The following is a 6,392-nucleotide window of genomic DNA, read 5'->3' as shown; positions in this document are numbered from 1 at the left end:
AGGGTACAACTACAGAATAATAGTGTACCATCAAGATCAAAGACCTCTATTTAAAACACTTCCTCAGCAGCTCAGGTTATTAAAACTGGGGAAACAAAAGGTTGAAAAAACCAGGCCAGACTCTCTCCCATGCCAAGATATGGTTGGTGCAGAAGAATGAGAGGGAGAGAGTGGAGGTGGCCTTCTGCATCAAGCATATTTTTGCACTTGATTAATTACAACTCCCTGATTCTCAGGCCAACCTAGCCCCAGCCTGGGTATAAATTAGAGCAGCCTTGGAGCTGCTCCCACGTATACCACCTTTCTATAGAGTCTCACACCAGCTGAGAATTGTAATAAGGGAACAGAGCTCCTTTTCCAGCCCTATCACGCCCCCTGCACAGGTGGAGGAGCAACAGGTGTAGGGACCAGCACCACCACCACCACCATCATCATTCACCAGCTGGGAATTGCTTTCCTTTCTATTCTGAAGGCTTTGAGTGGTATGTACACAGACTTTTTGGTGTCTTTCTCTGTGTGGGTGAATTTCCACATGCCAAAGAGATATTTTATCACACTGTGTGGTTTCACTCTGTAACTATTGAGCAGATCTTATACAATGATAGAAACAGGGCATGATTATGGACCAAATTAAATCCTCATTATGCTGGCCTTGGGTGCATTGTCAGACAAGAGGGCAAATGCTGTGTGTGTTTAACCTAAACCCTTAAAGTGGTCCAAAAGCTGACTAATGCCCACCCTGGCTGACATGTATCTTATTGGAGTATGGTGGATTTTTATTTTAACATTTAAAAATCCTGGAAGATGAAAATGCATGATATGCAGTAGCTTCTTCTGCTACAAAAAATAGTTTCTAGAAAGAGGATTTTTAAAAAGATCAGGATATTTAAAAAGATCAGGCATGCATCTGACGAAGTGGGTCTTTGCCCATGAAAGCTTATGCTCCTACACTTCAGTTAGTCTATAAGGTGCCACAGGACTCCTCGTCGCTTTTGCAGGAATATTCTTGTTTGTGAATATTTTTGTAAACTTTTCTCTGTTACCATTCTCTGGTTCTATTCTCCATCCTCCAGACCCCCAGCTGCAGTTTCAGCAGCAGTTTGTGACTCAGCTGCCATTTTGGGGTCAAGGTGCATCATACAAAGTGACACTTGGCACATCAAACAATACCCAGATTTAGATCTCTCCAATTCCCATTCAAGTCAATAGAAAGATTTTCATTGACTTGAGTGGAAACTGGATCACTCTCTATACCAAACAGAAGTTTAAAAAATGGCTGCAGGGCCACAACATGTCCCCACCTAGTGTCTTATGTCTCACCATCAGTTTGCAAGCTCTTTAGGTCAAGGACCATCATACCTAGCACATTGTCATCCTGGTCCATGACAGAAGGCTCTAAGCTTTCTGGCAATAGAGAGACAGGTGGTTATTTGCGTTATTTGTAAAGGCATAGGGAGTAATGAATCTGCATGTGCTTGCTGCATTATGTTATCTGTGTGCTGTGACTTTAATTTGCAGCACCAACTGCCATTTTATTCTCACCGTTGCTGTTAGCTGGTATGGTAGAGGCATGCACCCTGGGCTCCTAATGGAGATGTCAATTCCATTCTCGCTTTTTCTTGCTATTGTTCTTCCTTCATCTACAATAAAAATCATTCAGATTTCAATGATTGATGTGTATGAAAAAATGGAGGAGACATAATACTGTCCCTTTTCCTCTTCCTGAGGGCTTCAAGACCTGTCCCTACCCTCTCTGCTCACCTCTTCAAGCTTCCCTTTGTCTCCCCTATTGCCTCTTTCTCCACCCATTTCACAGCAGGGATGTAGGGACCTTTCAATATAGGTCAGGATGAGGTCCCAGCTGTGCACTTTTAGAAGTGTCAGCTGTAATGTTCTTGACAGTGGAGAATAAACAGGGTTGGGCTGTATTGAATACAAAGGGGATTCTTTCCTGAGGCTACTGGGCACAGACTGACTCTGTGGATGTCTCTGGCTCTCCAGCTCCCAAACTAACACAGCTCATGCTGCCTCATGTCACCTCACAGACTCGCCCTGCTGGGCTGGATGTATTGGTCACAGAAGGGATGTTTGACTATGTTACAATGCACGGCGGTATCCTTGTCTAAAGTCCAACCAGCCTAATAGACAACCTGTCAGACAATCAATGTCTGCAGCGTAATTGTGGCATTAAGGTGCCACCCCAGGAGAAGCTCTGGGAGACCCCATTTGTTAGGCAGCCATCGTACATCCTGCTGCACACAGGGTGCCCAGCCATCATCCCCAATGAACTCCACCATTCCCCACCACAGGCCTACTGCACTAGCTGTGTAGTGGGAGGAAGAATAGCTCTGAACTTTCTGCTAGTCTCGTAGCCTTTGCTCTCAGGGGAAGCTGCCCTGCCCCGGCAGGCAATAGACTTGAATGAGATAGAACAGGGTTTCTTAACCCCAGGCCGGGACCTAAAATCAGGTTGCCAGAATGTTTCAAAGGGCCACAAGGCAGCACTTGTCCCACGGGGCTGGCTGGGCTTGCCTCCCTGGCTTAGGTACCCGGGGTCTCAGCCCCACGCAGCTTTGGCCCAGCTGTCATGACAACAGGAGCCTGGAAGCCCAAACGTAAGTGAGCAGCACTGCAACCCTTGCAACCAGGTCACAGATCCACTCATATACATTTGGTCCAGTCGGGAAGAGGGGGTAGGGAGAGCAGGCAGAGTCAAACCTGCATGATGCAGCAATCCCAGAGATTGCAACACCGAGAGCCCATCCAGTGAGCCTGACGGCACAGGTGCTGCAGAGGACACCACTGTGGGGTGAGTGCTGGGCAGGAGCCAACCCCCAGGCAGCAGGACCCAAAACCACCCCAGAGCTTCCACACCCAGGCTGTTTACCTAGTCATGACAGGACATAAGCATTTGCAAACGGATCTTAAGCCCCAAATGTTAAGAACCACTGATCTTTGCTGTTCGGAATGCATTTGGCTTAGGAGTAGTATTGAGGGGTTTTAGACAGCACCCTGGGTAGGTGCCATGACTTTGCTTCCTTAACGTCAGCATCAACAGGGACTGTTTGCCCAGGCTCCTAAGTGAGAAAGGGCTTGTACAACAATCACACAGCATGGTTACGTATCCTCCAGTAGACTAGACCTGATAGCCAAGATGAGCACAGTCCTACAGCACCATCTCCCAGCAGTCCCCCCATGCAACTGGTGGAAAAGGTCCAGCTATTAAACAATAGCTTTTCATCCTGTGAGAGTTTTAGTGGTGGCCCTGTGTTATGACAGAACATGGTTCTTTAAACAAAGCAAGAACTCTACCTCCGGTTGTCGGCTGCATACCACTGGATTTGCAATGGTGCATCCACAAAGCCTGCCTCTGAGTCCTGCACCATTTTGATAGCATTGCCCATGTTCCGTCTGAGAGCCTGGCTGGATCCCCACCATTATCCCTCTTCCCTGAGCACCCAAGAGAGATCTGAGCCTTGAGTTAACTTCTGCTTTGCTGGAACGTAAATAGGGATTTGGGACCTTGTCACATACACTTCTCCCCCTCTCTTCCACCAACCTTTCAACTTATCCACAAGCAAAGGCTTATATGACTATAAAACAAATGGTATAAATAGCTCACGCCGAGATAGCCCAGATGTATAAGCGGGAGGAACACTAATGGACTCACAAGAAGCTGCTGCAGAAGAGAGAGCAGCTGGCTCCTTGGGAGCACTACCTTTCTGAATGGACCTGCCCTTTGTGCAGTGCCAAACACTAAGCATGGCTGGACTTGGTGAGGCTCTGCGTGAGGGAGGGAAGTAGCGCGCTGTTGTGCAGAAGACAGGCCAGTCTCAGGGTCTTTCAGTCCTTTGTGCACCTGCTTTTACGCATCTGTATGGGGTTGCTGTCTGTTCAAATGAATGGTTCATTCATTCATTAGGGCCAGGATAAGGCCTTTGACTAAAACCTTTGGTTGCGGTGCCCTCAGGACTGTAAGTGATAGGCAAAGCAGATTCTCCTTTAACTCGACTGCTAGCCTATAAAGGCCTCTACATCGGCTCCTTACCAACAGGCTTTCTAAACACCCAAGGGAAATCCTTCATTTGATGGTCACTCATTTAGTTCCTTGCCTGTCATCAACAACGTACAATGCCCCAGTGTGGCAACTTCTTCGTGTTGTCTTGATAGACGTAATTACACCTTAGTAGTCGCTGTCAATCTAGACCAGGGGTGACCAACCCGCAGCTCACAAGCTGCATGCGGCTCTTCTCCCCCAAAAGTGCAGCTCACGAAGCCACTCCTGCGACCCTCCCAACGGCCCCCACTCCCCTGTGCTCACCAGGGCGGCGATTCAAAATGGCACCCAAGATGATGGCCATCGATGGGAGCTGATATGGCCAAAAAGCCTACGCTTCTGGTGCGGCTCTTCGCATTTTTTCCACTGCTATTTCGGCTCTCTTTGTTAAATGGGTTGGCTGCCCCAGATCAAGACATTTCACCTGTAGACTACAATGATGCCTGGGTACTACAGAAATGCCAAGCTGGATTCAATTAGATGTAGATCACAGCATGACACTAGCAACTCTATACTTAAAGCTCAGATTGCCAGCTTAGCCTCCTCTTTCCAGCTGCTCACGATAGTTTACAAATTACTTTTCTGTGCCTCAGTTTTCACATCTGTAAAATGGGCCTGTGTTATGCAGGAGGTCAGGCTAGATGGTCTTAGTGGTTCCTTCTGGCACTGAGCCTATGAACACTAAAGCAGTGCAAATCTGTGTGATTAAAAATCATGTCAACCAGAGATGGAGCCAAAGGAAAGCCTGGACCCCAACTCTCCTGAACTTTGGAAGTGTTAAGCCCTGGCTTCAGGTCCAGACTTTGCAGCTCTCGTTCAAAAGGCTTGTGAGCCTTAGGATACTTTGAGGTGAGCCTGGTCTGGGGAATGGATTTATAATGAAATCCTAACCCAGGAGAATTTCTTGAGGCTTGGGGTCTGTAAGGGAAGTGTCTCATCTGGCTCTGGTAAAAAGTTACCTCCCAATGTCTGAGAGGTTTCAATTCTCTTGAATGCTTGACAATTTGTTTAGAAGAAAGGACTGTGGAAGGGGAACTAGCATGGAGGGGTCAGCTTACCTACCTACTGTTGACTTTGCTACCAGACTCCTCTGTGACCTTTAGGCTAGTTGTGTCACCTCTCTTTGCAGCTGTCTCCCCACTTGTATAAATCTGATTGTTAGAGATGATTCAGTGAAAAGAATGGGATAATGAGAATCTCCAGGGTTAAACAGTAATTAAAGAAAATTGACAGGGACATAAACCCACATGCTTCAGGGTTCAAGCCAACCTTTGTCTGCTGGGGGTTAGAAGGAAACTTTCTCTGGAGAGGGTTCTCCTATAACTGCCTACTGGAAGGTTTTCCTCACCTCCCTCAGAAGCAGATGATGATGGTCACTGACAGGAACTGGACATGGGAGTAAATGGCTCCGAGCTGGTTTGTTAATTCCTCTATTGCTAATTCCTCTATTGCTATAGTTACCCAACTTTGTGAGTCTGCATGTGCCATGTATGGATTTAAGGCAATATACAGGTGGTGGTGTTAGAAACTGTTGGAGCAAAAGCACTATAGAAGAGGAAAGTGAAGTCCGAATCCCATAAAGGCTCACAATGGGATTACTCACAAGGCATAAAGTTATGCCGCTGCAGGACTGAGACCTACCACTCTTATTGCTCTGAGAACCAATTTAAGAATGGGCACTCCTTCCTCACCAGAAAGGGCATCAAGTTTATGAACCCTTCCACTCCTATATGCTGGGGGGGGGGGTAGCCAAGTTGAGAGTTTCCCAGCAGTTGGACTGGATCTTCCCATCCACCTCTCTCTTGGTCTTTTGCTGTGGGCTGCATCCAAGAGCGGGAGGTGGTAGCTGCCGGGGGTGGGGAGGGGAAGCAACTTTTTAAATAAAAAATTATAAGTGATGAATAGATCGGCTAATCCCGGGAAATCTTGAGAATATAGCGCTGCATCTGTGGGGCCTCCCTTTTTTCTTTTCTTTTTAAAATTTTCTTTTCTTTAATTTCGCTGCAGCACGTATAATCAATTATGGCTTGAATCGGGGATAAGGGGAGGGGAAGCACTTCAATTCATAAATCAATTTTATACGGTCATCAGTCAGGTTGTGAATGCAAATACCTCTGTCGGGTTAGGTTATTCAGAATTAATTGACTCCCACCGGGCTGGGCTGCAGATGGAGAGACACTTTCTCACAAAGTCTACTCAGACTCAGCATGGGGGCAGGCAGGGGGTGGGAGGTTGGCTTCCTCCTCTTCCACCTCCTCCTCAGCTTCCCCCCTCTCGAGGAGTATTATACTATTGAAGGTGGGGGGGAGCAGTGAGTATGTGTGTGCAAGAGAGA

General features: G+C 47.2%; 1 protein-coding gene across 1 annotated transcript in view; it reads left to right on the top strand.

Moving 5' to 3' along the window:
- The first annotated feature begins 357 nt into the window (after positions 1-357).
- BOC (BOC cell adhesion associated, oncogene regulated) overlaps positions 358-6,392 on the top strand; it is a 136,321-nt gene continuing 130,286 nt past the window's right edge. Inside the window, exon 1 of the mRNA XM_075906705.2 lies at positions 358-482. The gene's annotated coding sequence lies outside the window, so the exon portion shown is untranslated. The remainder of the gene's footprint in view (positions 483-6,392) is intronic.

This window comes from Pelodiscus sinensis, chromosome 1 (genome assembly GCF_052426305.1).
Source record: "Pelodiscus sinensis isolate ZL-2025 chromosome 1, ASM5242630v1, whole genome shotgun sequence".
Taxonomy (NCBI): Eukaryota; Metazoa; Chordata; order Testudines; family Trionychidae; genus Pelodiscus; species Pelodiscus sinensis.
Note: the sequence above shows the minus strand (reverse complement) of the source record. Positions and strands in the feature narration are given on the sequence as shown.